We start from the raw sequence: 27,899 nt of genomic DNA, 5'->3' as shown, positions 1-27,899 counted from the left end.
GGAGAAGAGGGGCTGTGGGCTTCTTGAGGAAGGAGCGATTTTAGAGGATGCGAGGGATTGTAGCATGTTCAGAGGGTGAAGAGACAGAGCTCGAAGAAAGAACGAAGGCAGGGATTCAGGGGAGAGAAAGGACAAGTGATGATGAAGGTGTCCTCTGTGGATGGATGGACCTGCACCAGGGTGGTCAGCAACATTACCAGGGGAGGGCTGCCTCTGGCATTTGGTATGGGAAGGGGAAGGCCATGTGGGGATACAGGTGTGCCTATAGGGGCTTGGGGCCAGAAGTTCTGCCCTCGTAAGAGCATCTAGTTTCTTTGTGAAGGGGACCCCTGGCAACAAGCGACAGCCAGGGGAGAGGGTGTGCAGAAAGGTCTTTGTGAAAGTGGAGGCTGATTATTGTTCCTCCTTGTCTATTGTATGAAAGTTAAACTCCACAGCCTGATGTTTATAAAGTCCTCCACAGTCTGCTTTAGCCAATTCTGCCAGACTCCCTCCCTATCTTCCTTTGTTTTATTCCAGCACCCTGTGTACTTCAGCTGAGAGTATCTCTGTTGTAGCCCTGGAGTGTGGCTCTGAGAGGCTGGATGCTGCAGGGGAGACGCCAGTAGACTGTGAGTCGGGAGTCCTGTCATCCAGTCCTGGCTCCTCCATTTACTAGCAGTGGGACCTTGGACCCACCTTAACGTCTCCATTTCTACATTTGCAAACTGTTAATTGTAACAGCACTGATGCTAAGTGATGCTGATGATGGTTGTGTCAGATGAGAAAACATGTTTCAAAATAATTTGAAGAGAATTGTTGTTGTTCAGTCACTAAGTTGTGTCCGACTCTTTGCAACCCCATGAATCGCAGCACGCCAGCTTCCGTATCCTTCACCATCTCCTGGAGTTTGCTCAAACTCATGTCCATTGAGTCAGTGAAGCCATCCAAACATCTCATCCTCTGCTGCCCCCTTCTTCTCCTGCCCTCAATCTTTCCCAGCACCAGGGTCTTTTCCAGTGAGTCAGCTCTTCACATCAGGTGGCCAAAGTATCGGAGCTTCAGCTTCAGCATCAGTCTTTCTAATGAATATTCAGGACTGATTTCCATTAGGATTGACTGGTTTGATCTCTTTGCTGTTCAGGGGACTCTCCAAGAGTCTTCTCCTCCAGCACCACAGTTCGAAAGCATCAGTTCTTCGGTGTTCAGCCTTCTTTATGGTCCAACTCTCACATCCGTACGTGACTCCTGGAAAAACCATAGCTTTGACTATAGGGACCTTTGTCAGCAAAGTGATGTCTCTGGTTTTTCATATGCTGTCTAAATTTGTCATAGCTTTTCTTCTGAGGAGCACGCATCTTTTAATTTCATGGCTGCAGTCACGGTCTGCAGTGATTTTGGGAGTGCAAGGAGGATAAGGAGTATGCAAATGAAGCTGGTTTCATCAGACCACGAGTGATCCTAGATTCAGGCTTTTGTATAAACTTTCTTCTTTACCACTAGAATCCTCTCCCTTGCTCTCCAGCTATCTAAATTCAGCCTGTATTATCTAGAGAAATGCTAGTTCCGGCAACAGATAAACCCTGCTGAAATCTCAGTGACTTAAAACATTTTCATGTTTGTTTTAAATCCAGGCAGCCATGGGGATGGGGGGTACCCAGACTGATGCTCTGCCATCTTCAAACCATGGTTTCCATGGTTCCTGGGGTATGTTGACGTCCAGGCAGCAAGGTGGGGAAAGAGAAAGTGGATGATCGGGAGGCCTTAATGCTTCAAGCCTAGGATGGGGGCTGGTGACTAAGGCCAGAGGAGAGATGGTTGAGAGGAGGCGTTTGCTGGATGGGAGATGAACATGGGGTGTGTGGGATTTAGCATGCACAGAAGGGAGGCGGGGCCTGAGGACAGGGAGGCAGGACCTGTGGAGCCTGGGACAGAACACACAGGCCCCTCGTCCAGCCTCGAGGGACAGAGCCTGGGAAAGGGGAAGAGCCGAGGGGCCCAGGACTGGTTCCCAGTGATGAGAGGTGCCAGGAAGGTAGGAGAGAGGCCCCTGGGTCAGGGGAGACAGGGAGGCGAGAACTGGGGTGTGCACACACCTTCTGAGATGAGCTTCCTAGAGCTGAGGAGGCAGACCCTGTTCATCTTTTTCAGGATGAGAAAGCTGGTGAGGTGATGCCTTGACCAGAGACGCACAGTCAATACGCAGGAGAGAAATGAGCTAGGACTTGAGGTTTTTGAGGTCTAAGCCCCTGGCGGTGAGAGCCAGGACATGTCCCACCTGGAGAGCCAGAGAACTTGGACTCTGAAGATGGCTAGAGGTGTGAAGGCGGGGAGGGGAGGAGAGGGCATCTGCAGTGGCGGTTCCTTCACAGGTGATTCACCCTTTGGCTGCTTGGGTTGGAGCAGGGAGGGCAAGAGAGGAGCGGTGCGGGCAGAGGGAGCAGCCTGAGTAAAGCTCCTGAGGCAGAGAAGTGCTTAGAGGGTTTAGGGACTGAAAGGAGCCTGGCAGGAGGGCCAGGGCGTGGGAGGATGCTGGGGAGGGAAGTGGGGCCCTGGGCACACAGTGTGGACAGGGAGGCGAGGGTTTCTTCCCAGGGCAGCAGGAAACCACTGTACACTTTGGGTGGGGATCACAGTGGTCTGATTTATAGTTTTAAAAGACCACTCAAGCTGTTGTATGGAGAATGGGTGGAAGGGAGGTCACAGTGTATGCTGGATGTGGTGGGTGAGGGAAAAGGAGGACTTTAGGACGCAAGTGAGTCTGGAGCTCAGGACAGAGGTTCAGGCTGGCAAAGAAAATTTGATGCTGTATTTCCTGTTGGCTCCCTCCCTATTCTCAGCCAAACTTCCTCTGAGTAGCCTTATCCATAGTCTCCACTTCCTTTCCTCCTCAGCTCAACCCTCTGCTCTCTGGCCTGTGTCCCTGCCACTTCCCTGAAATGTCTCGGGCAAAGGGCACTCAAGGCCCTTTATGATTAGCCAAGTCCAGGCCTTTGACCCTTGCCTGGCCTGACTTGCATCCAGTCACACTATGAGCCATTACTGCCTTTAACGGCTCCTTAGCCCCCTGTCTCTCTGGTCTCTCTGTGGTCCCCAAGTCCTTAGGCCAGTCCAGAAATGAGAGCATTACCCAGACTTCTGACCTTGGTCTTCCTGGGTTTCCTCTGTGTCTCTTAGGAAAGGAGGAGCCCTCCCCTCTTTCATCCAGACAGTGCCTACTTGCCTTTCTGCTTTATTTCAGGTACCCCCTCCTCCAGGAAGCCTTCCCTGACCCCTCAGACTGGGTTCTGCTTCTCCTCCGTTTCTCCTGGAGCTTAATGTGGGTATGGTGGCACTTAGCACCCTGCTTATTTACCAGTCCCCTCAGCCTAACAGTGCTGGAAGGATAGGGTTATGACAAAATACCCTGTGATCTAGGACAAAGATTGCTTTCTCCAGTTCAGGTGAAAGCCACACTCCATAATGAAGGTACCTCCACCTGATTGTGAGTCTTTTAGTAGATCATTCATTTCTCACTGGGTCTGAGGGCTGTGAAGTCTGGTATAGTGTCTTTTGTGAACAGAAGGAATTAATTTAACTGTAAACAATTAGTAATTGTCTCCATCTTCTGAAAGGAAAAACCTCTGAGAACTTAAGAATATGAATTGCTTCAGAAGAGCTTCTGAAGACCTGCCTGGCCTGGTAACTTGGTTCTCCACTCCCTTGTCCCCACCCCTAAGCCTGTTCCCTGAGCCTCACATTTTGTGATTCCACAGTTCCGGGTTTGACATAGCAACTGCCTCCGTGACGGAGAGCACCAGCGTTCTCCCGGGCTCACCTGTGCTTGCCCTTGGAGGCAGCAAATGGGCTGAATGCAAGACAAGCCTCTGCCTTTATCTCCTTTTCTCCTACTGTTGTTATTTAGCCGCTGAGTCACGTACAACTCTTTTGTAACCCCATGGACTATAGTCCGCCAGGCTCCTCTGTCCATGGGATTTCCCGGGCAAAAATACTGGAGTGGGCTGCCCTTTCCTTCTCCAGGGCATCTCCCAACCCAAGGATTGAACCCATGTCTCCTACGTTGCAGGCAAGTTCTTTGCCACTGAGCCCTTTCTCCTGCTGACCTGGAGTGAAAAAGAAGAGGTCGGCAGAGACAGCAAAGCACACACAGCTTGCATCTAGAATTTCAGTGAGGTCTTAGGCGGTTAATGTCACTAAACTCTCATGCTTTGCTTTCTGATGTCTTTTTCTACCCTTTTGAATTCTTTCTTTCTGTCTTTTCTCTCAGTTCCAAATCCACTTTATCTTTTTTGGCAGGTGAAACAAAGACGAGAAAATGTTGAATCACTTTCTTCTCAGTAGCTTGATTTTTAGAATCTTTTTTGATTTATTTTCCTCCCTGTGTTTAGTTTTCTGAGCTTAGCAGAGCAAAAGGAGAGATGCCTTTGACTAAATGGAACTCTTAGCTTTGTTACTCAAAACAATGCTGCAGGTTTTACTTGGTCTTTTTGAATGTAGTGTTGGGCTGATTATTTTCTAAAAGAATAAAGAACTATGAGACTGTTATTCTTTTTTTTGTTGTTATTTATTCTTAATTTTAGACACCTCTCAGATGAAGTAAGACTGCCTAAGTGTGTGTGATAATGGACTGAGTCTTGGCCCCCATATTACTGTCTCGAGAGTTTGTTGTTATCAGGATGAGAAATGCTTGCACACATGAGCCCCACTCTGTTGATTCCCACTTATGATTATTTCTGGTGTCCAAAGAAGACAATAGGATTACGGATACTCATATAGGAAAGGATGCAGAGTTTTCCAGTGTGCCCACTGGTGAGATGCCAAGTCCCCTTCTTTTTTTTCTTTTTGGTATGATTTTATTTATTTATTTGTGGCTGTGCTGGGTCTTTATTGCTCGGCAGACTTTCTCTAGTTGCAGCCAGCAGGGTCTGTTCTTCATTGAGGTGCATGGGCTTCTCACTGCACTGGCTTCTCTGGTTGCACAGTGCAGGCTCCAGGCCCACAGGCCAACTCCCCCTCTTGTGTGCGGGACCCCTCTGTTAGCTTGAGAACATTCTTCCTCACAGGAAGCTACAATCTCTGACCCTCTGGATTTACTTAGTCTTTTCCACAACATATAGCATATTCAACCTTTTAAGTACTTGAAGACAGCTATTTTCCCTCTTGTTGCCCAGGCTTTTCTCTGTAGACTATGAATGCCTAGTTTCTTCAGATGTAACCTCCTTCCTTATTCTCCATATTGTGATCTTGGTAGAGCATCCCAAGGTCTTGTTAGCTTTTTCTGGTGGCTCCACCTCTTATTGAGCTGAATCTTAGCTGAAACCCACCCTCGTGGAACCCACCTCTGAGTAGAGGTTCTAAAATGTCTATTTAACAGAATATTTTTTTTAATCTCAGTAGTCTTATGTAACAGTAAAGCTTTTTGTTACACTTGATAATGTTGTAATATACTTTCCTTTAAAAGAAGACAAAGGCTTTTAAGTCCTAGGGTGCAGGTTAAATGCCAGCAAGGCCAAGGAATTTGATTTTTCGCCAGAGGAGGTTTAAGCTAGTTCAGTTGGGTCTGATGATGAAAGCTGGCATTGACTGTGCCCTCACAGCATGCCTGCCGCTGGGTCGGAGCTGTTACCCATATCATCTGGTTTAATACAACGACCCTAGTTAATAATGATATCATGACTAGCAGATACTGTTGTTGGCCTTATTTTAATGATGAAGAAATGGAGTTTTAGAAGGGGTAGGGACTTGCCACATGTTTCACATACTGTGTTTAGTTGCTCAGTCATGTCAAAAGTGTGACCCAGACCTTGAGCTCTTCCTGCTCTCTGCCACCTTTCTGCTGGGCAAGGCTTTATGTACAACACCCTTCTCGTGTGCTACATGTTTAGCTTTCTGATCTTCTTAATTAAAAGGTAAATTTTAAAAAGAAAGAATTGAATGGTTCTTTGCAACTCACCAGGGCATCTTGAAGAGTGCTCTGTACATGGTGGGTGCTGACAGGTTAGTTCTGTGTCTCCAGGCCTAAGAAAGAGACTATACTCTATGAGGTCTTCAGTCTGGGGATGACTGGGACCACTTCAGTCCCCAGAAGTCCATTTTGAACCAGGCTATCCTGGTGGGCGAGGCCTGACTGAACTTTTGTGTGCTTTGGGCAGCTGGCTAGCACTGACCAGAGGGATGGGCGTGGCTGTCGGGCTTCAGGTTGGACCAGCAGTGAGGACTGAATACGGGGATCTGGTGTCAGGTCAGTCCTGGTTCTTCCTTGCACACTCGCCCTCTGTGAGCCACAGGGTCCTCCTTTCCTAGGAATTGGGAGGGAGAGAAGTGTATGAGCGGGGAGTTGGTTACTCCACGTTTTTCCCCTGCTCTCTTGGAGGTTAGAAGAGCCCTTTCGGTGTTGGAGCGTCAGTTCTTATGGCTCGTTTCCCAACTCCTCACTTGAAACACTGACCCGGTGGGAACTACGGGACTTTGGAGGCTGCTATTTCTCCTCCCTCAGCCCCTAAGGAATTGGTGAGTTGTATACCATTATGATAAACTTGGGGTAAAATCAGAGCTCTTTAACTGAGCCTGGACTGAGGAATTAAAATACCAGTCTACCCAGGCCCTCCCCCCTGCCAGTTCACAGGACCCAAGAGTTTAGGAACTGATGTTAATTCCCCTGTGGTCTGAGGACAGTGGCTCAGTTGAAGGCCTGCTTTAGGCCTGTTGGGGGAGCACAGGCTAGGCTTTGCCAGTCTGGTTTCTTACAATCATCGGATCCTGCCTGCATGTGTCTCTTGGCCTCAAATGAACTCTGGAACTGCCCACTGCCCCTGTGATTCAAGGTATAAATGCTGTAGATGGAATGCTTTCGATAGGCCTTTATCGGTCAGAGTCCCGACAGGAAAAGCTGATATTCTCAATTTAGAATCATGGATCCTAACTAGGTTCGCCTAAAGTGGTGTGGATAGCAAGTAGAGGAAATCTCCAGGGACAGAGCAATGGTGAACTTACCACCCCAGCTGCAATGGGAGAAGTGGATGGAGTGGTCCTCAGAAGCAAGAAGGGCTTGTCATCCAGAAGAGGCCACCTTGAGAAGAGCAGTGACCTCTGGTTGAGGAGTACAGCTGGCAGAAGTAGAATATTCAAATTGCTAACCTCACCTTTTCCTCACCCCACCCTCCAACTCTGTTGCCTTCCCTGGCCTCTTTCTGGGACTCTGCTTTGGACATACGTGGGGGGCTGTTGATGGGATCCATAGAGATTAATCTGTAGGGGTAGGAGCAAAGTAGGCGGGGGTAGAGAGTGCACCTGGAGAGCAACAGGAAGATAGTTGACAGAAGGACCACGTGACTTCACAATAGACAGAATGTGTCTGTTTAGTGGAAGGTGGGAAAAAAGGATAAGGTAAGCATTTCTTGAGCATCACCGTTTACTGGGGATTTTCTCCTGACCCAGTCATGTTGCAGGGGTGAGTAGGAGTGTTTCCATGTTATCGAAGTGGAAAACTTGAACCCAGGTCTCTTGGCCCTAAGTCAGCTCAGTCCTGGTGATGCCTGTGGTGACAGATAGTAGCCAGGTAGCCCTCACGTCTGACTTTCTCTGAGCCCATTCCAGAAAGCCGCCCTTCGTGGCGTCACTGGAAGAACTGGGGGGACTGTAAAAGAGCTGCTGTGTGCTTTTTTTTCCCTTCATGTCTATGAACTTGAAGAGAAGGGGAAAAAAGAGGGAAAAAACTCAACTTGGCATGAACGATGTTAACTGAGATCAAATAAGGTGAAAAGCAAAATAGAATCCAGAAATTTAGTTTTGCTTTTACCCGAGGTTTATAGGCGGCTGCTGTACAAAGTCCTTACTTTCCACAAATGTTAAGCACTTTTCATTACGTGAATCTCATTATATTTTACTTTTGATAATTTATGAAAAATAGGTTTATAAAAGACAACCAATTGAACATTAAGGTTCAACTATGTGTCACCTTTGTGTGATTTCATTTCTTGCTAATGTACAAATTATTACACTTATAAGTTAAAATTATTTTGGTTCCTGGTACGTCATTGTAAAATTATTTATTGAACAGTCAACAATAAAGTAGAAATTTTAAATTAAAAAAGAGGAATCCTAACAGCCAAAAAGACAAACCTTAAACTTTTCCCCCCTAATTTTTATTATATGCATGCATAAATTTTACATGGCTAAAATTGTACAGGTTTATATTATTGTCACTATGCATATGTTTACAGGTTGCTATATGACCTTCATGATTATTTAAATAGTTTAATTTACCTTAAACATTCTCCTACTTGTTGGATATCGTTTACCCTGCTTTTTGCCAAAAAAGATTGGCAGTTTTGTCGAACATATAAGTGGTTTATTTACTATTATTTTTCTTTATAAACATTGTTCATTTGAATCTTCCTGCATTTAATTTCCTCACCCTCTCCCTCTTTTGTTCTTTCTGACAGAGGGAAAGGAATTGTTATTTTTTTCAGAATAATTTCTCAGAAGTGGGATGGGCAACTCTGAAGGTATATCAAGGAACATTAAATATAGTAATTTTAAGGGTCTCTGAGAGAAGCAAGAATACAATTAAAATGAGTCATTAAGCACAGCTGTTGCTTAAAATGTTAATGTGGAGGATTTTTATTAAATCCTTGGTTTAAAAAACTACTGCTAAAAGAGGAATTATACACCATTTACATTTATATACAAAATTTAGCTGAAACCCTAAACTGTGATTAAGTTTTAAAAAATTTGTTCTTGGCTAAATTGAATATAGTGTAGTTCGGGAACAGATTTTTTTATTTGATTAATGATATTGGCCCCAGTTATCCTGCAACTCTGGAATATAGCACTGGCGTGGGAGTCCCCTAGGCTACTCCCTGGGAGGCGTGCGTCCCCTCCCTAACCCATTCTGCTCAGCCTGGGGGGCCCGGCCATTCCATCTGTGCACTCTTTACAAAGCTGGAGCCAATCGGACAGAGGGGCTTCCTTGTCTGGGGCCCTTGTCCTCCACTAGCCTTCCATCGACCACAGCTCCGCTTTCTGGGACAACAGACAAGTTTCTTCCACTAGTCAGGAAAATTCAGACAATTAACGATTCTGGTTTTCCCTCTGTCCTTAGTTCCTGGCATAGTGCCTGGCACATAGCAGATGCTCAGAAACACATTTGCAGAATGAAATGTCTTGAGACAGCCCTTCAGATGTGTGAATACAACCATGATGTCCCCACTTAGTCACCTCTTCTTCGGGTTTAATGTCCTCTAGGTCAGCCATTCCTCAGGAAAGACTCCGGGTCCCTTTTCCTCCCACCCGGGTGCTCACCATCGTCTGTGGCCACAGTTTGTGGTCAGTCACTCTGTTAGAACACATGGCCAGGTCTGCAGCCTGTCCTCCAGAAGTGGTCTTGCGTGCAGACAGGCAGTCAAGTGTGCATTACTTTTTTTTTTTCTCATTAGCAAATCGCTGGTTGCTTACATCTTTGCACGTGATCTGCTCTCAGGCCTGGCCTCTTCCAAGAGGTGCTTGTGCGATTGAGTGTTTCCTTCTACTATCACTTGGGACTTGCGGAAGGTTCTTCAGTATCTTCATGTGAGTCATCAGTAAAAGTGAGAGACAGGGGCGGCCCACGAAGAGCTCTGTGGAAACCTCCCTCCACGTGGACAGTAATCCCCTAATCCTCGGCTTTTTTGAACTGTGGCGTGCATACAGATGACCTGGGGCTTTGGCTAAAATGCAGGTTCTGATTCAGTAGTTCCGCGTGCAGCCTGAGATTCCATCTTTCTAACAAGTTGCCAGGTGATGCTGATGCTTGCGCGTTGATCAGGTCATACTTTGACTAGTGAGGCCCAGTTTTGGGGAAGAGTTGATGAGAAAAAAATCCTTCTGCGTTTGGATAGCTGTGCTGTGCCCATCAGATCCCTGGGAAGATACTCTCTATTTCAGATTCTCGATCCCTTATTCAGAGGTTCCTCTCCTACCTCACTAAGTAAATGAAGAAAACAACAGTGGTACTGTTTTGCCCTCTTGCCAGTGGTATGTACCTCTCTGTGTATGTCTGGTTGGACCCTTTATTCCAGCCTGACAGGCTGTTATCCAACATATTTGGTGTCTTTTCAAGTTTCTCATCTTCAGGACATTTAATAAAGTGCTCATGGAAACTGAGCACTTTAAAAAAGTTTTTATTAATATGGTATAGCTTCATATACCAGAAAGTTACCCAAAGAGAAGCTAAGTGGATACTTAGTTTTTAAAACATTGGTTATAAGATACAGTGTTCCTGATAAAATTCTTTTATAAGAAATATTATAGAGCATCTAATTTTTTTTTTTTTTTTACTCTACTGGAATTTGGAGAAAATGGATGCATTGTTGAAATCACATTCCTAAGCTGAAAGAGCCTCATGTAACTGGCGGCGTTTCAGTAACAGATTAGCAAGTGAGTCTGGAGAACACCGGGCGGGGAGGTCATGAGCACCTGACCCCCCTTTTCTCCAAGTTTTTACTCTCTCAGCTCGTGGAGCCGGTACTTTTCTTTCACTCTTTGTTCCAGACAGGTAACACTGTGGCCAGGACTTTTTTGGTCATTTCAGGGGATGATTATTGTGTCAGAATTTAGAGAAAAAAAACTATTCACACTTATTTTGTAGAACTTACTGTGACCTGACCAGTAAGGTGTGTCTTAGTGTTAGGGATTCTCTACCTCCTTGTGAGATGAACTGTTTCCCTAAAGCCAGAGGATTCAGCTGAAGTTCTTGACAGAGATGTTTTGCTTTGAAACATTCTACATCCCTAAAAGGGTGGACGCTTCTCGCTCAGAGTTTGTGCTTAGAACATGACTAACTTTTCTTTCCTGAGCAGGCCTCAAGGATGCAGTGTTCTTTTTTTTTTTTTTTTCCAAACATTGACAGACTTTATTGTGGGGGGGTTCCCACCTGGGATCCCACCCCCTTAAATAAAAAAGTGCATAGAAAAGAAGGGATTTAGAAACTTTTGTACAATATCTACATCCTGGGCCCCCAGGGCAAGAAGGGGGCGATTGCTGGGTGGGCTGGAGGGGTGGAGGCAGGGCCCTCGCCACCTGCAAGCTGCCCTGCAACTGTGGATGCAGTGTTCTTGATGTGGGAGCTTATCAGAGTCACTTTGAGGTTGCAGCCTACCCAGTGCCTTCGTTGTGGGCAGTGTAGAACCTGAATGGTGCAGTTATTGCAGCACACGTGCATGCATACGCATGCTCATGGAGTCCTGCAGTCCCTTAAATTTGACCTATGTAGCACCATTTCCTTTTTTTTCCCCCTCGTGGAACAGAGGAGTTTTTTTTTACTTGAAAAATAGTTGATTTGCAGTGTTTTAGGTCTATAGCAAAGTGATTCACTTATATAAATGTGTCTGCATGTGTGTGTATATATGTATATGTATAGTAAGAGAATGATATTCAATATCTAATAGTAACCTATAATGAGAATCTGAATATATATATATACACACACACACATATGTATTTCCTTGTACTTTACAGTAAGTCCTTGTTGTTTATCTATTTCATATATAGTAGTGTGAGTCTGTTAATCCCAGATTCCCAATTTATCCCTACTCCACGTTTCCTTTGTTTGAAAATAGTAGGTATGTCCACCACCCTAGAAGGCGTGCGTCCACTGAAAAACCAAAACCCCTCTCTTCCTGGGCTCTTAAAGCCCCTAAGCCCTGAGTTCATCACTTGAGCCAATGGGGGACAGAGGTGGAGCGACCTGTTGCTACAGTAGTTCACCCATTAATCTCTTCCTTGTCCGTACTGCTTTTCCGAGACAAGTCGGTTGCTGCCCTGTTCTTTCAGCAGCTCACAAGCAAGCACAGGTACAGCAGTGACTCTGCTTTCCCTTTAATACTTTTTTTAAAATTTCAATGATTTTCTAATATATATTACAAGCCTCCACTAAGCCATCGTGCAGCCTCCACAATGTCAGCACCTTTCTAATCTTATTTCATTTCTTTCCCATCCCTTATTCACCCTCTTCCTTACCCATAACCATACACGGTCTTTCCCCTGGCCCGCTGTCTTCTGGTCTTTGAAAGCAAATTCCAGATGCCCTGTCGTTTCATCCGTAGTACTTCAAGTATTACATGACAGAGAAAGCTTTTTAATTGAAGTCTAATATACATAAAGAAAGATGAACGTAAGTGTAGAGGCTGGTGAATTTTCATAAACTGAATGGGCCTGTGTCACGAGCACCCAGGTCAAGCAGCAGAACATTACCATTACGGAGCTGTGGACTTTGGTCTTTTCTGGATAAATTCAGTGTTAATCTCCAGCTTGTCCTTCACTAAATATTCTGAACCTATTTTGGTGCATAATTGAAGCTTTTATGGTATGTCTACAATTTAATTAAGTAAATGTAAATTTTCTTTTCAGTATATAAAATAGTTTGACTAATTCTGGCTTAAAGAGAAAAGTATTATTAGTCTCAATTAGTTGATTACTTCACCACTCTTGATGAATGTGTTTGGATAATTTTGACTCCTAAATACTAAAAACAGTGTCTTCCAAACATATCCTAAGAGTTAAATCCCCTAAGTAGACATTAAATTGGGAAATCCTAATCACAGAAGAAAGACAACAGTAACAAAAAATAAAGCCTCAACATTGAAAATGATCAGACTGCTTTCAATGAAAAATAAGCAGTAATGCTCATATTCAGTCCAAGTTGAAAAGTAGTGACTTAAATGATTTATTAATGATTGAAAAATAGTACAAAATAGTATAAATAGTAAAAAAAAAAAAACCTATGACTGTAGTACCATTAATGTACCTAAAATTAGTAGTAAGTTCTTTAATGTCATTTAAATAGTATATTAAAATCTTCCTTAATGCTCAAAAATGGTTCTTTTAGATTCATACTTTGGTTGATGGCCCATGTAAAAATTACTAAAGATTTGGAAGATCTATTTCTTAATCTATCTTTTATCATTTTCATATAACCACTGCTTTCATAGAGTGCTTATTCTCTGTGCTTGCTAAGTTAATGACAAAGCCAAGTGTCATTTCAATTATAATTATTGAATCTTCGATTAGAAGAGAAGATACTTTAAAAATCGATCCAGCCAACTTTTCCAAACCTATACTCACTTGGTTTAGTGCAACAGGCAACTTACAGACACTGCTGTAGCCCTCTTCTGCAAAGTCTTTTGTATTTTTCTGGATTTGCCTCTTCCCTGGCAGCATTTCTCATCTTACTTCCATACATTCTCAAGTTTTATGTGAATTCTACTCTCTTATCTTCCCATTATCATGTAGACAGCTTACCTTGAGGTTATGTGATTCTCCTTCCACTACTGAAAGGAGCCCTGCTTGGTAGGGGGAAAAATGTCTGGGTTGAAATCTCAGTTCTCCCATATACTGTGTGACCCGAGGCTGTGTGTTTAACCTCCCCGATTATTTATAACATGTTTAATTCCTTTTCAGTGGCCTGCATCAAACAATACCACAAATTGTTTAAAATATCCAAAAGTTCCCCAAATTTGTAAGCAGGGAGGAACAAAATCATTGGGTCACTGCTTGTCTTTCCAAATTACAACTTAGGGAGCCAGGGTGGGAGGCCCCCAGATGCAGAAGTTGGGAGAGGAGAACCAGGAAGGGAGATGGTGAGCAGTATTTACTGAGTGCCTGTAATTGCTTTTCCACGTGCTCACTTGGACCTCGTGACTGCCCTGGTGATTTTATGACCAGTGTAACACTGTGTCTGCCAAGGTAGCCAAGTGGTTTAAAGAAATAGTCTGGGTTGAAATTCTTGCCTTGCCCCTCTGTGACCTAAGGCAGGTCCCTGGGCCTCACTGTGTCTGATTCCTTGTCAATAACAGGGAGGTAATGAGCATCTGTTTCATAGGGTGTTGGTGAGGGGTAGATGAAACTAATGTGTAATGTGCCAAACACGGTTTCTGTATGTAATCAGCGTTCAACAAGGCAAAGTGCCGCTTATCCTTTACTTCTTTTTAGATTTAACTCCCTTTTTGAAGGAAGGCTGTGTAGTTTTTAATAGCTTAATGATTTTTAAATTGTGACCACAGATTTAGCAGATTTTTCAGCAATCGCAACAGAAGTTTGTCAAGTACTTTCCTCTCCTGTAAGTACTTTCCTGTCAAACTTGTCATCTTGAAACCCTCTTACTTTCTGCAGTGTTGACTGTGCCTCAGAATATATTTGGACTTCTTATTACTAATTTTTAGTGTATAGGTGTCGTTTTGCTAAAATTACAACTAGGAGCAAGGTGAATTTTTACATAATTAAATCTATTCAACAAACTTTTATTGACCACCTACTATGTGTCACCTGGAGAAGGCAATGGCACCCCACTCCAGTACTCTTGTCTGGAAAATCCCATGGACGGAGAAGCCTGGTGGGCTGCAGTCCATGGAATCGCTGAGAGTTGGACACAGCTGAGCGACTTCACTTTCACTTTTCACTTCCATGCATTGGAGAAGGAAATGGCAACCCACTCCAGTGTTCTTGCCTGGAGAATCCCAGGGATGGGGGAGCCTGGTGGGCTGCTGTCTATGGGGTCGCACAGAGTCGGACACGACTGAAGTGACTTAGCAGTAGCAGCACTATGTGTCACCTACTTCAACACTAGGATAATAGCAGTGAGCAAGTAAGACAGGGTCATATCCCTATGGCATTTGTCATCTAAGGAGCAAAAAGCTTTCACCACCTTGGATTTTGTAAAAAAAACAAAAAAACAGTGACAGCACTAAATGACATTGTTAAAACCACTGAAAGGAAAAATGTGAGTTTTGGAATATTTTATAGATATGTCCAATACTTTCTGATACAAGGTCACATCCATAACATGTTACTCAAAGGATGACAGATGCCTTTTTTATGAATAAAATGAGATGTACTGAGGAAAATGCTGATCTGTATCCATGCAATGATGTAACCAGCCCTTTAAATTCAGATTTGAAATAAAACAAGGAGCTCCTTTATTTCTTCTCCGTTTGTGACATTGGAGTCACTCATTCATGAACTTGAAATCGGAAGCACAGTTTCATTAAACAACACAACTGAAGCTAAATTATCATTCACCAGTAGCCTGGTGATGATTGAAAATAACTCTTTGATTATGCACTTGAGTATTGGCCCAACTCTGGTCTGGATTGGAGCTGGAGAGTCCCAGGCCCTTGTCTCCTCAGAGGATACCTCTTGGCCCCGCCACCCTAAGAACAGGGAGACAGGAGACCAGCTAAGAACGCAGCAGAGTGGAGGGAAAAGATGTTTTTTCCTCCATTACAGTTTCCGGTGCCCATGAAGGGATGGCTGGGACACTCACTAGCTCCAGAAACTGCAGAGGGGGTCTTGTGAAAACTGACAAAAATCAGTGAAAAATGAGAATTCCTACTAAATTCAGCTCTCCCAGATCTCTGTCTGTTGTGCTTGGTCAGGAGAGGAAGACAATTGCGTTTTACCCCTTCTTCCCTGAAAGTGTTCACAGTCAGCTACAAGCAAGAATACTCCAGGATACCATCACTTGAACAACTTGGAGACCAGGCCAGTGGACTGAAAGTGCCTCTTACTAACTGCTCCTTTACTCACCTCACATAGAAACCTAACAAGGGGGCATTTACTCTACTGCCTCCTGAAATGAGACACAACTCTTTGAATGGACAGACTGATTTCCAGGGCTGAGACTGATTCAGGTTAATGGAGAAGGGGCCTAATCCCTAAAGAATGGTGTGTAAGTTTTATAAACCTGCCAAGGGCTTCCCGGGTGGCTCAGTAGTCAAGAATCCACCTGCCAATATAGGAGACACAGGTTTGATCCCTGGTCTAGGAAGATCCCACATGCTGTGCAGCAGTTAAGCCTGTGTACCAGAGCTATTGGGCCTGCGCTCTAGAGCCAGTGAGCTGCAACTGATGAAGCCTGCATGCCTTAGAGCCTATGCCCCGCAACAAGAGAAGCTACCGCAATGAGAAGCCTGCGTATTGCGACTAGAGAGTAGCCCCTGCTTGCTGCAGCTAGAGAGAGCTCGTGCATAGCAATGAAGACCCAGCACAGTCAAAACTAAATAAATTATTTTTTAAAAAAAGAACCAGCCAAGCTTTTTGTGGTGACACACATGACTGATGGGTCTTTTGGATTTAGATACCTGCAGTGGTTTCAATATACATTTAGTGTTACAGTTGTTCCTGGGTCCTTTGCAAAAAAAAAACAAACACAGAGCATCTGTTAGGTTCTGTTCATTAATATGTCTAAAGTGTGTTGACATCTTCAAACTTTCCAAATACTTGTGTTTATTCAGTTTTCACATCTTAATGTTGAATAATTGCAAATAAATACATTTTGTTGTTGTTCAGTTGCTGAATCTTGTCCAACTCTTTGCAACCTCATGGACTGCAGCTTGCCAGGCTTCCCTGTACTTCATTGTCTCCCGGAGTTTGTTCAAACTCATGTTCATTAAGTTGATGATACCATCCAACCGTCTCATCCTCTGTTGCCCCGTTCCCCTCCTGCCCTCAATCTTTCCCAGCATCAGGGTCTTTTCCAGTGAGTTGACTCTTTGCATCAGGTGACCAAAGTATTGGAGCTTCAGCATCAGTCTTTCCAATGAGCATTCAGGGTTGATTTCCTTTAGGATTGACTGGCTTGATCTCCTTGCTGTCCAGGGGTCTCTCAAGAGTCTTCTCCAACACCACAGTTCAGAAGCATCAGTTATTTGGTGCTCAGCCTTCTTTGAGGTCCAACTCTCACATCTGTACATGACTCTTGGAAAAACCATAGCTTTGACTAGATGGACCTTTGTCGGCTAAGTGATGTCTCTGATTTTTCACACGCTAAGTTTGTCATAGCTTTTCTTCCAAGGAGCCAGGCGTCTTTTAATTCCATGGCTGCAGTCACCATCCGCAGTAATTTTGGAGCCCAAGAAAATAAAATCTGTCACTGTTTCCATTCCTCCCCCCAACCTATATGCCATGAAGTGATGGGACCAGATGCCATGATCTTAGTTTTTCTGAATGTTGAGTTTTAAGCCAGCTTTTTCACTCTCCTCTTTCACCTTCATCAAGAGGCTCTTTAGTTACTCTTTGCTTTAAATAACATATATAAATAAACATAATCATAGCGCCCTGAGATTCAAAAGAGCTTTAAAAATAATCTAGGATTGTCATCCTTATAGTGTAAAAATCCATTCAGCCTATGTCCAGCACCCCTGGTGATAGAGAATGTTTAACTATAGAGGAGGGGCGATGGGCATATAACAGAAAGGTCAGAATTTGTTAAAAGACAGGAATGGTAGTTATCTGTGGGACACTTTTAGGCCCTATCTGTAAGTACAGTTATTTTTAATGTTATTTTTCCCAAATAACATTCTGGCCACTTAAGACTTCTCTCCCACAGCCCAGTTTCTGCCTCTGGACTTCCAGTTTGTAGCCCTTCCACTAAACTCTGACACTGAGCTTAAGAAACACCCCAGGCTCTTTTTAGTTTTCTTAATTTGTAACTACCATGGCAGTCCATCCTAAAAGAAGTCAGTCCTGAATATTCATGGGAAGGACTGATGCTGAAGTTGAAACGCCAATACTTTGGCCACCTGATGTGAAGAACCAACTTGCTGGGAAAGACCCTGATGCTGGGGAAGATTGAAGGCAGGAGGAGAAGGGGACGGCAGAGGATGAGATGGTTGGATGGCATCACCAACTCAGTGGACATGAGTTTGAGTAAACTCTGGGAGCTGGTGATGGACAGGGAGGCCTGGCGTGCTGTAGTCCATGGGGTCGCAAAGAGATGGACATGATGGAGCAACTGAACTGAACTGATGGTAGTATATGGTTTTAACCATGTATTCAGTTAGCTAATATCTTCCATGACTATTGTGTACCCATCACTATTCTCGGCAAAAGATATGATGGCACCAAGCCAACAGCAGCTGCCTCCACGGAGATGGAGAGTTCCTGAATGAGTAGCCCTGAAGTTGCCATGGAATGTTAAATAAAGGAGATGGATCAGGTCTGAGAGAGATGATGATTCTGGCTTGGGACACAGTGAGCATGGCGGGCAGTGGACCATCTGATAGCAGATACTTGGTAGCAGCTAGCTCTGTAGTTGAGAGAAAACTGGCCTTGGGGTTTGTTGGCACGGAAGATGGGATTTGAAGCGATCAGAGCAGAGAAGCTCAGCAGGGAAAAGTGAGTGGTCTGAGAGAAGAGAGTCTGGAATGGCAGGCTGCTTGGGGCCTTGCAAAGTATTGATACACAGTAGTTGTTTATGAACTCATTTATTTGGTCAACAGTTGTGTTCCTTTTGAAGTAACTGTTATAAGCATTCATTTTTTTGGGTAATTGTCACATTATGAAGCATGTACAATTTTCTTGTTACTTTGGGAAACTCTTCTATTACAAAGGTTGGAGAAATGGAGGTTTTTGTGTAATAACTTTTCTTTCTTTTCTCTTTTTAGATTTGTGTAAATTATTCACAAACTTTTAGCAGCCAAAAGTTACACAGGTATAGAAAATAACATTTGTCCCTTCTATCTTTCTCCTCCCCTCTTCCCATCCAAGACTTTTCAGAGACTTCCCATGTACTGTTCCCATGTACTGAACAGTGTCTGGGTTGGAGATTGGAGGACGCAATTCCTTGTGTGTGTCTTTGACTCACAGTGACTCTGTGTGTGTGTATGTGTGTTTTAGTTGCTCAGTTGTGTCTGATTCTTTGTGATCCCATGAAAGCCCACCAGGCTCCTCTGTCCATGGGATTCTCTAGGCAAGAATACTGGAGTAGGTAGCCATTCCTTTCTCCAGGGGACCCTCCCAACTCAGGGATTGAACCTGGGACTCCCGCATTACAGGCAGATTCTTTACCATCTAGCCACCAGGGAAGACCCACAGTGACCGTGGATGAGTTGTATTAATGTTCATTTGCTACCTCCCCAGGAGATGTACTCGCCTTTGCCCTTAGTGGTGGCGACCGCATTCAACTGCATGGTTAGTAGATAGCTGGGGCTCCATATTGTAGACTTTCAGAAGCTCTGCTACAGCTGGACAGATGCAGGTTAGGGAGAAATCTCATTTCCAAGGTATAGGACATTCTTGTTGTGTGAACACATGCATATATGCATAAGTGCAGACACTTATATACACACATGTACGTACCCAGATGGAATACTTAAAGAGCTGTGACTTATCTTTGGTGATGGACTGAATCGTGGGTGTTATTACTTGTACCAGTCTCTAGCTGATCAAAATAATCATCTTTAGGGAATGTTAGTGAGAAGTAGTCACGAGACATTGTACATTTGATTAGGTTCCTTATTTGCCCAGTTTCTCTGCATGTAATGGACCTAGGTTTCTAGAGTTGGTATTTGACTGTCATTAGAAGTGACTTTGTTAGAGGCAGTTAAGAGCCTAAGTGTGTCTAATGGACCTGTGCAGCATTATCTCCACAGTGTTAAATATGCATAAAACAGGTGCTTGAGGTAGACTGTTACTTGGTAGGGAGGATGAGAAGAGAAATTCTGTGATTGCCCTTAGCGTTTGCAGCATTATCACAGGATCTAATATTTAAATGAAAAGTTAGTCCAGAGCAAAACCACTGAAAGGGTGCTTAGTATTTTTTTTGACAACTTGCTGATCGCTGGTCTTCCCCATTTTGGTGAAATAGTACCTTCATGGATGTGGTTGGTAAAGTCAGAAACCTGGGAGAAACCCCCCAAATATCTTCATTGTGTCTTCCTACTTAAATGATGGTTTTAGGGGGCTATAGGATTCTAAGTTTAAAATGATTTTTTTCCCCTGCAAAACTTGGTAGAAAATGTTTCATTTGTGTTTTAGCATCTGGTGTTACAGATGTGAAGTCTGGTGCAAACCCACTTCTCCTTTTGTTATAGTTACACCCTGCCATCCTCCTCCACCTTAGATTGCCAGGGTCTCTTTCTTGAAATTAAAAAATCTTCACCAAGTTGTATTTAGGTGTTTCTTTTTTCAATGTTGATATCAACCATTGGCAGACCCTTTCAACCTAGCACTCAATTCCCTCTTCAGAACTTCAGAGAAGTTCGTTAATTTTCTTTCTTTGACAATTTTTCCCTCTCCATCCCTTCACCTTTAAAAAAAAAATAGATGTATATTAGACATACATTGGATCATCTAGATTTATCCCCCTGCACCACGTTTCTTATCACTTGGTTTGGCAGAATTTATCTGTTCAGATCACTACTTCTATCTTTGATCATACTCCTTTTGCTATGCAGGCTTCCCCGATGGTTCAGTGGTAATCTACCTGCAGTGCAGGAAATGCAGGAGATGAAGATTTGATCCCTGGGTAGGGAAGATCAGAGGAAATGGTAACTCACTCCAGTATTCTTTTGTGGAAACTCCCATGGAGAGAGGAGACTGACGGGCCAAAGTCCACGGGGCCGCGAAGAGTCAGACACGACTGAGCGTCAGGAGCGCAGGCGCTTTGCTCTACAGAGATTCGCTGCAGAGGACTTTCAGAATGACCTCGCGGTTCTGTCTCTCTGTCCTCGAGGTTCTGTCTCTCTGTCATCCAGTAGTACCTTTTAGTGCTGCTCGTCTCCACCCGTATCCTTGCAGAGCTTTGACATGGTATCTCCACAGGCCTTTCAGAGGATGCAGAACTGATTTTGTTTCCTTTGTTAATAACCCCGTTTCCTCTGGGCTAGGTTCCTCTATTCAATTTGGTGCCTGTTTTCAGGCATCTATTGTTTTTCTTACTGTTTTATTCTTAGTTGGTTTTCTGTTCGTATTTCTAAATAAAAATCCAGGTCAGAGGTGCATTAAATTATCTGGAGAGAATTTAAAGCACTTTGGCAGTATGAGTCTTTAAAAAAGTTCATACTCTTTGACCCAGGGAATAAAATACTGACAGTTTATCCCAAGGAAATAATTATAGGTTAAGGCAATAATTTATGTACAGAAATGTTTATCCCCATTTTATAAAGTAAAAAAAGCTCAAATGTACATATTCAAGTATCTGATACTGAGCAGTTGTTAAATTTTGTTACATCTCTGCAGCTAACAAAATTCTACAGGCAAAATGAAACTAACAAAAATAAAAGTTTAGATAGACTTTAATGAGATAGGGAAAATGCTTATGTAGTTTTTAGTGATGCTAAGTGAAAAAAGACATAACTCTGAAATGGACTTATCTAGAATATCAACTCTATAAGAAAAACATACATGCAAAGAAAAGTAAAATTAACAGTAGTGATTGTTTTTTTGTTTGAATTATGTGAGTTTTCCCCCTTATAGTCTTATACTTTTCTGTATTTTCCACATTTCAGCAGTAACTATATTATAATAAGGAAAAAGAATCAATATTACTTTTTAAATTGCCAAGCTGTCTCACAGAGAAATAAGAATGGCCAATAATCACACAAAACTATTTAATTTCAGTAGTAACAAAAAATGCAAAGAATGCTCAATGACATGGAAAATGTTTGTTACATAAATTTAAGTGAAAAAATATAACATTATGCACATTATGATCTCAATTTGGTTAAAATAGTGTGTGTGTCTGAAAATGTTGACAGTGCTTATTTTTGGATAGGAAATATTTTTCAGATGACTTTTAATTTTCTTCTTTATGCTTATGATCTTGGAATATGTGAATTTTCTTCCCCTGTAGTCTTCTGTATTTTCCAGTTTTCCTATCCTGAATGTGTATTGCTCTTACAATCAGGGGAAATTTTTTCACACGTTTTTAATGTGTGTAATATCGAATTAGTCTTTCCATCCTCTACACTAGACTTTGTGCTCTGAAAACATTCTTAAAATATTTAACTTGGATGTTGAGTGAGAGAAATTAGAGGGAATTCTTTATCTAATTCAGTCTTAAGACTTAAATGCTCTGGCATAAATTTTACGCTACTTTGAAGAGGCTTATCTTTGTTTTGTCTTTAGGAGTATATTTGAATACTTTGAACATCTTGCCTCTTCCTCAGAATGGTAGCTACATAGGTGCAACATGACAGAAAATTGTATTTTGCTATTTTTAATAAAGACTTTGGAATTTTTTTTCTGAAAATTGAGATATAATTTACATACAGCAAAAATGTGCAGATTTTAACTGTATAGTTTAATAGGTTTTGGCAAATGTTTACACCCATATAAATACCTCCTCAACAATCTATAGAACACTTTTGTTGCCTCAGAGAAGTCCTGTCATGCCCCTTCTTGTCAGGCTTCACATCCGAATGTTAGCTCTGTTATGATTTTTACCACCATACATTAATCATGTTTCTTCTAGAACTCCACATAAATAGAATCATACAGTATATTTTCTTTTATGTGCAGCTTCTTTTGCTCAATGTGATTTTGAGAGTCTTCTGTATTGGAAACTTTTTTCTTTTTTTGGCCACACCATGCAGCATGTAAGATCTTAATTCCCTGACCAGGGATCGAACCTGTGCTCCCTGCAGTGGAGTTATGGAGTCTTATCCATTGGACGGCCAAAGAAGCCCTCTTCTTTTTAATCCCTGAGTAGTATTCCATTGTATTAATCCCACAGTTTGTCTGTCCGTTCTCATGTTGACTGACATGTAGGATGTTGTCCAGGTTTGGGCCGTTTTGGAACCAGGGGTGCTGAGTTTGTAGCTGTGTCCTCTCCGCCCCCCACCCCTCCCTGCTTTTCTTTTCCTGACGAGTCGTGCTTGCAGATCAGGGCCAGTGTCCAGGAGCTTGTAACTAAGACCACCACAAAGAGCTCAGAGAACGAAAGTGAAGTGGGCCCGCCAAGGCCAGGGCAGATGCCTCTGGGGTTTAGCTCCTGGGCACAGATTGGCAAGCCTGCAATTAACTGAAAGCTCCTTTTATAGAAAGAAAAGAGAGAAAGAGCTCAGCAGTGAAAGAGCCCAGGGCACCCGGCTGGGGACCACAAGAGCCATTCCCACATTAGATCCAAATCACAGCCCTTGTTTGAGGTGACAGAGGACGCGGAGTGTTAACTACAGGAGCGTGGGGTGGGGGCTTCCTCACCCTAGCCGGCCCTGCAGCAGGTGTTGCCCGAGCGCCCATCTGGGCTCCCTTCTGCTGGGGTTTCTGGGGTGAGGGGAGCAAGGAAGCCCTTGCTGTGTGGCCCCTGACTGCTCTGCCAAGAGAGCTACAGAAAAAAAAACTTCATAGCCTCTGGGGCACACGATTTGATAATTGAGAAAAAAACTTCCCCCAGGCCCAAGTGGCTGTCACATATTCAGCTTTATTACCCAAGAGCAGCAATTATGAGTCTAGGTTTGAGAGGCCCAGGATGTCTGTCTCTGGATTGGAAAAGGACCCAGCACCCCCTTCCTCCATTGCATTCCTGGTAGAGTTCATTTCTATCTGCTCTACTTCCCAACAAGGAGAACACGGCCTTTACCCCATTTCACGGGGCCCTGCCACTTTCTCCCGCCTTTCCCCTGCTTCTTGACCCAGAGGCAGATGAACGGAGTGCAGACAGAGCTGAGGAAGTGTGGAGAGAGAAGTGCAGTTGTTCAGTCAGAGTGTGCAAACTGCTCTTAGAGGGTGGGAAATGGTGTGGGCCCTAAAGACGGGACCCCATGAGGCAGTGGCCGCACCAAAGCAGAGGGTGCCCTCTCCACCAGCCCTGAGATAAGGGCTTTCCAGTTCCTGAAGAGTTGGTGGCAAAACTCACGCCTTGAGCGTGAGCCTGCCGTGGATGTTATACTGACCAGCTTTGCTGTAACTGTGCTGAAAGGATCCTCTGATCTTGGCAGGACATGCAGCCAGCGAGCTGTCCACTCTGTGTACCCCCGCGGCCAGCTGTCCCCTCCCTGTCTGTTACCTCACTGCCTCAGGTTCTGCCTTCTTATTTGGTCCCCATTTCTTGCCCGTCTACTTTTTTTCCCTTGTCTCCTTATTTTTTGCCCTTTTCAACTTAAACTTTCTGGTCAAAAATGAAAATAAACCAAACAAACATCAGACCTTCTAACTCTGCCTTAGCTAACATTCCCTGCCAAGGCACTGACCCTGAGCACCTGCCAGAAGATATTTTTATTGCCTTTGGTTTCATTATAGATGACAAAATACATGGAATTGGATTTCTTTTTCCCAGGATTTGGTTGCTAGTTGTTTATCTCAAGACCAGATGGTATTTTCTGATTGAAGTTATTTATAAGCAGTTTGATTCTTAAAGCCTTTAAAATTTTTTTAAATTTTATTTTTAATTGGAGGATAATTGCTTTACAATGTTGTGTTGATTTCTACCATACATCGGCATGAATCAGCCACAGGTATTCATATGTGCCCTCCCTCTTGAACCTCCCTCCCACCTCCCTCCCGTTGCACCGCTCTAGGTTGTCACAGAGCACCACCTTTCAGTTTCCTGCCTCGTGCTGCAAATTCTCATTAAATATTTTACATATGATACTGTATATGTTTCAATGCTACTCTCTCAAATCATCTCACCCCCCCCTTTTTCCACTGTATCCAAAAATCTGTGCTATATACCTGTGTGTCCTGTGCTGCCCTGCAGATAGGGTCAGCAGTACCATCTTTCTCAATTCCATACTTACGCATTAGTATACAAGATTTGTCTTTCTCTTTCTGACTTACTTCACTCTGTATACTAGACTCTAGGTTCAGCCTCCTCCTTAGAACTGATTCAGTTGCATTCCTTCTTATAGCTGAGTAATATTCCACTTTGTACATGTACCACAACTTCTTTGTCCATTTTTCTTTTTTTTTACTACCACATTGTGTTTTTTAAAATTTATTTTTTAATTGAAGGATAATTGCTTTACAGAATTTTGTTGTTTTCTGTCAAACATCAACGTAGATCAGCCAGAGGTATAGATATGTCCCCCCCCTCCCTTCTCCCTCCCCGTCGTACCCCTCTAGGTTGATTCAGAGCCCCTGTTTGAGTTCCCTGAGCCATACAGCGAGTTCCCATTGGCTGTCTGTTTTACATATGGTGATATAAGTTTCTGTGTTACTCTCTCCATACATCTCGCCCTCTCCTCCCCTCTCCCTGTGTCCGTAAATCTGTTTTGTCTGTTTCTCCATTGCTGCTTTGCAAATACATTCAGCAGTACCATCTTTCTAGGTTCCATACATATGCATTAGTATATGGTATTTATCTTTCTGACTTACCGCATTCTGTATAATAGGCTCTAGGTTCATCCACCTCATTAGAACTGACTCAAATAGATTCCTTTTTATGGCCGAGTAATATTCCATTATGGGTGTGTGCCACAGCTTCTTTATCCACTCATCTTCTGATGGACGAGGTTGCTTCCATGGCCTGGCTGTTGTAACAGTGCTGCAGTAAACATTAGGGTACGTGTATCTTTCTCACTTTCGGTTTCCTGAGGGTATATGCCCCGGAGTGGGGTTGCTAGGTCATATGGTAGTTTTATTCCCAGTTTTTGAAGGAATCTATACTGTTCTGCATAGTGGTAAAGCCTTTTTTGATATTACTGGACCACCTTCTACCATGAGTCCCAGGTGACCCATATGTTGAGATACACCAAGCTTTGAAAAGCTGACACTGAACATGGGAACTGAAGCAATCACTGCCCCTCAGACTAATAATCTACTGGTTTTAAGATGACTTTTCTTTTGGGGAATCTATAAATTCCTTGAAATCACTACTCTCAGAAAATACCACAGTTATTTTTTCTGGGTTACTAAATTGTCTTCAGTTCTAATTTTGACACGAGTGCAAAGAACAAACTGTGTCCAGCCCAAGTTATGTTTATAACTTCAAACAATTGTCCCCTCATAGTCTTTACCAAAAAGTTCTTAGAGAAAAGACTTTTAAAAGGCTTTCTCCTCTCCCTCCTAATTATAGTTGCTACTTTAAGCTGCAACTAACCAAGGGTGTTTTTTTTAAATGAGATTTAATTCTTTTTTAAAAAAGATGATCTTTCTTATTTTTGGCTGTGCCGGGTCTTCGTTGCTGTGTGGGCTCTCCTCTAGTTGCAGCAAGTGGGGGGGCTGCTCTCCAGTCGTGGTGCGCAGGCGTCCCGTTGTGCTGGCGCTTCGTTGCAGAGCACGGGCTGCCGAGCGTCTGGGCTCAGTGGTGTGGCACACAGGCTTCGTGCTCTGCAGCGTGTGGGGTCTTGCCAGATCAGGGACTGAACCCGTGTCCCTTGCATTGGCAGGTGGATGCTTCACCACTAAGCCCCCAGGGAAGCCCAGCCAAGGGTGTTTGAGCACACATTTGCACGAAGTCTTTGGCAAAGTAGCTAACGTTTCATCTTCAATTTTTAAAAATTTGATCTATATGGAAAGAGAATTCATGATTCCATTCTGTGAAGCCTGTTAAACAACTGACTCTCATCAAAGAACATATAAGATTCATGCATATCAATTCCTCTGCTGGGAGCTGAAGAGGAAAATTAAAACTAATTGTAAATCAAGGAAATGAAAATCCTTGAGTTCTAACCTTCCCCATAAACAAAAGCAAATGGCCAGACCCTGAGTAATTGGCCTTCCTTCTCTGGAATATGAATACTGAGCTCCCCATGGTAAATAAACTTCATATTTGTGACTAACTTCAGGACATACTTAGTAGATTACCTAGAGATACAACTAAAGGAATTTACTTTATGACATTACCTTATCAAGGATATTTTAAGGTAACTTGAAATTATTAATATGTTATAGAATGGAAAGATATCCCACGTCCGTGGGTTGGAAGACTTGATATAAAGGTGGCAGTACTACCCAATGTGCTTTATAGATTCAATGAAATATCTGCCAAAATCCAGGCAGCCTTTTTTTGCAGAAATGGAAACGTTGATGCTGAAATTCATATGAAATTGCCAGAGACTCCAAATAGTCAAAACAATCTTGAAAGAGAAGGATGGACTCATGCTTCCCAATTAAAAAAAAAAAACAAACTACAGTTGGTTTCTTGCCTTCTGAGATGGCCTACATTCTGTCTATGGAGTGTGTTACTCCCAGAGCTATTCTTACCTTTTGAGATGGACTACATTCTGTCTACGGAATGTATATCTCTCTAAATCCACTTTTTAATTTAAAAAAGCTACAGTCATTAAAACAATGTGGTACTGACATAAGGATGGACAAAATAGATCAATGGAATGGAATTTAAAAGTCCAGAGATAAACCCATGTATCTATAGTCAATTGTTTTTTGACCAAGGTACCAAGTCCATTCAATGAGGGAAAGGACTGTCTCTTCAACAAATGGTGCCAGGACAACTGGATATCCACGTGAAAAGAATGCAGTTAGATTCCAACCTCATGCCATATATTAAAATTCACTCAAAATGAATCAAAGACCTAATTGGAAGAGCCAAAACACTTAGGAAAACCATAAGGGTGAATTTTCATGACCTTGAATTTGGTAATGGATTCTTAGAAATGACTTAACGGTGTGAGCAACAAAAGAAGAAAAAATGGATATGTTGGACTTCACCAAAATTTACAGCTTTTGTGCATCAAAGGACATTATTAAGAAAGTGGAAAGACAGTGTACAGAATAGGAGAAAATATGCAACTCTGAGAAGGGCCTGCTGCTGCTAAGTCACTTCAGTCATGTCTCACTCTGTGCGACCCCATAGACAGCAGCCCACCAGGCTCCCCTCTCCCTGGGATTCTCCAGGCAAGGACACTGGAGTGGGTTGCCATTTCCTTCTCCAATGCATGAAAGTGAAAAGTGAAAGTGAAGTCGCTCAGTTGTGTCTGACTCTTAGCGACCCCATGAACTGCAGCCTACCAGGCTCCTCCATCCATGGGATTTTCCAGGCAAGAGTACTGGAGTGGGGTGCCATTGCCTTCTCCGTGAGAGGGGCCTAGTATCCAATATATGTTAAAAAAAAAAACAAAAACTCTAACAACTCAGCAACAAAAAGATAATCCGATTAAAATATGGAAAAAAGACTTGGTTGAACATTTATCCAAAGATGGTATACAGATGGCCAGCAATCATGTGAAAAGATGTTCAACATCATTGGTCATTAGGGAAATGCAAAT

General features: G+C 43.1%; 1 protein-coding gene across 5 annotated transcripts in view; it reads left to right on the top strand.

Moving 5' to 3' along the window:
- The window catches only part of ZHX3 (zinc fingers and homeoboxes 3), a 115,817-nt gene that overhangs the window by 12,897 nt on the left and 75,021 nt on the right, over nt 1-27,899 (top strand). Inside the window, exon 1 of one of the 5 annotated variants that reach the window (XM_020869738.2) lies at nt 7,407-7,429. The exons of 3 other annotated variants lie outside the window; for them this stretch is intronic. The gene's annotated coding sequence lies outside the window, so the exon portion shown is untranslated. Of the gene's footprint in view, nt 1-7,406; nt 7,430-18,336; nt 18,446-27,899 lie in introns of those variants that run through there. One more of the 5 variants, XM_020869737.2, reaches the window with a different exon arrangement.

This window comes from Odocoileus virginianus, chromosome 9 (assembly GCF_023699985.2).
Source record: "Odocoileus virginianus isolate 20LAN1187 ecotype Illinois chromosome 9, Ovbor_1.2, whole genome shotgun sequence".
NCBI classification, from domain to species: domain Eukaryota; kingdom Metazoa; phylum Chordata; class Mammalia; order Artiodactyla; family Cervidae; genus Odocoileus; species Odocoileus virginianus.
Note: the sequence above shows the minus strand (reverse complement) of the source record. Positions and strands in the feature narration are given on the sequence as shown.